Below are 2651 nucleotides of genomic sequence, written 5' to 3'. Positions count from 1 at the left end.
ACTGTTGCTTCTTGACCTGCACACAGGTTTCTCAGAAGGTAGGTAAGGTGGTCTAGTATTCCCATCTCTTTAAGAATTTTCCACAGTTTGTTGTGATCCACATAGTCAAAGGCTTTGGCATTGTCAATAAAGCAGACGTAGATGTATTTCTGGAACTCTTTCACTTTTTCTATGATCCAACGGATGTTGGCAATTTGGTCTCTGCTTCCTCTGCCTTTTAGAAATCCAGTTTTTACATCTGGATATTCTCAGGTTGCGTACTGTTGAAGCCTAGCTTGAAGGATTTTTAGGATTACTTTGATAGCATGTGAGATGAGCGCAATTGTGCAGCAGTTCAAACATTCTTTGGCATTGCCTTTCATTGGGATTGGAATGAAAACTGACCTTTTCAAGCCATGTGGCCACTGCTGAGTTTTCCAAAGGCATTGTTAAAAGACCAAGGAGTGGGTGGTGACCCAAATCCAGGAAATCTCTGCCCCTTCCCCCAAATAATTGGAATAGTCCTCCCACTCATTAGCATATGAAATTACCCAGCCTTTAAAAACTTACCATGCCACATTTCACAGCCGCTACATTCACCTTCTGCGATGGCCCACGCTCTGTCTGTGGAGTGTGCTTCTCTTTGTATCTGAGTAGGTCCACTTCTTACCTATCACTTTGTCTGTCACTAAATTCTTTCTGTGATGAGACATCAAGAACCTGAGCTTCATTAGGTCCTGAAACCAGGTACCATGGGCTTTGGCTGGGTTGAGTCCCAGCCAGGTGGGTTCAAGTCACAATCTGTGGTAAACGGTTTCAGTTGGACTATAAAGAGAGCTGAGCACTGAAGAATTGAGGCTTTTGAACTGTGGTGTTGGAGAAGACTCTTTTTTTTTTTTTTTTTTTCAGGGGAAAGCGCGAACGCAGTCCCCCACTACCACCACAAATTATGCAGTCGAGTTTCCCACATTTGGGGAAATCGCAGGGGTCAGCACATCCGGAGTGCAATGGATAAGCCTCGCCCTGGGAAAACCACCTTCGTGATCATGGTATCTCCCCTGCCAGGTAAATATGGAGAAGACTCTTGAGAGACCCTTGGACTGCAAGGAGATCCAACCAGTCCATCCTAAAGGAAATCAGTCCTGAATATTCATTGTGTCGGGGGAGTGTGTAATTTCCTTGGTTCTGTCTTGGGGCAGCAAAAATTTGAAACAGTGGACCAGTGTTACAGCTCGGTTACAGCTCAGTTTTATTTGTCAAGCAAAGGAAAATACAACCTCAAGGCATGAGGGCAGGCTGACCCAAAGAGGAAGAGTAGGGAGAAGCTCAATTTTGGCTCCTCTTTTTATATGTTTTTTCCTCTTCCCCTGAGCCAATATGTAAATTGTGCTAGCCAGGAGAGCTGTTTTTTTTCACCTGAGGTTCTCACTCCGGTCCTAGTCCTTGAACCTTCCTTTGTTCTATTTTCACAGGCTTTTTCCTTTGTCTTTTAGCCACTGCTATTTTGAACTCCTTTTTCCTATTCTAACTACCTAACAATTGGAAGGACTGATGCTGAAGCTGAAGAGCCAATATTTTGGCCACCTGATGTGAAGAACTGACTCATTGGAAAAGACCCTGATGCTGGGAAAGATTGAAGACAGAAGGAGAAGGGGATGACAGAAGACGAGATAGTTGGATGGCATCCCCGACTCAAAGGACATGAGTTTGAGCAAGTTCTGGGAGTGGGTGATAGACCGGGAAGCCTGGCGTGCTGCAGTCCATGGGGTCGCAAAGAGTCCGACAGGACTGAGTGACTGAACAACAACAACAATCTTGCAAATATTTCCTGGAATGGACAACCTCAGGGAGGGGCGGGGTTCCCGGAGGCAGGTTATTATGTATGATTATAACAACAAAAGCAACTAAAAGCAAAGGTTAAAGTCAAAGAAACAGATCTATCATGGAGTCAGAATTGGCTCTCCCCTGCAACACTATCACTCAGTGAACTCCAAGAGTTTTTGGACCTCTGTGCTAGGAATCAAAGACAAAGACAAAAATACATTTTAAATTAGGCTTCACTGCTTTAATTTCAATTTGGAAAGACATTTTGGAATGCTTCCATAAAACAAGCAAGAAAACATATTACGCCAAGGATCCCTCTGTCTTTTTAAAATGCAAGAAGCCATCTTCATGGTGATTTACTATAGTTAGCTGTTAGATGCCTTTTTATCACAATTGCTTAGATTTAATTCAATTCAGTGGATATTAGGAGATGCTCATCAAGTATTACTAACTCGGTACTGAGAATATGAAGCAAAACTCATAAAAACTGAATGGTGTATTCCACATAAATGACTCTAATATTATGAGGGCTTCTCTGGTAGCTCAACTGGTAAAGAATCCGCCTGCAATGCAGGAGACCTGGGTTTGATCCCTGAGTCAGGAAGATCCCCTGGAGAAGGCCATGGCAACCCACTGCAGTATTCCTGACTGGAGAAACCCATGGACAGAGGAGGCTGGCGGGCTACGGTCCATAGTGTCGCCCAGAGTTGGACATGACTGAAGTGATTTAGCACATAGCACACCCCTGTGTGCCAGTCAGTGGTTAAGAATCCGCTTGCCAATTCAGAGGATACAGGTTCAACCCCTGGTCCAGGAAGATTCCACATGCCAGGAGGCAATTACCCCTG

The 2651-nt window shown here is 44.3% G+C and overlaps 1 non-coding gene across 1 annotated transcript; it reads right to left on the bottom strand.

Annotated features, from left to right (window-relative positions):
- Positions 1-885: 885 nt before the first annotated feature.
- Positions 886-1052, bottom strand: LOC122708411. The gene has a single exon (XR_006345189.1). It is a non-coding gene; the product is annotated as a U1 spliceosomal RNA (small nuclear RNA).
- Between the last annotated feature and the right edge of the window lie 1599 nt (positions 1053-2651).

Source organism: Cervus elaphus, chromosome 14 (genome assembly GCF_910594005.1).
Source record: "Cervus elaphus chromosome 14, mCerEla1.1, whole genome shotgun sequence".
NCBI lineage: Eukaryota > Metazoa > Chordata > Mammalia > Artiodactyla > Cervidae > Cervus > Cervus elaphus.
The sequence above is the reverse complement of the archived record's forward strand: the minus strand, read 5'-3'. Positions and strand labels throughout refer to the sequence as shown.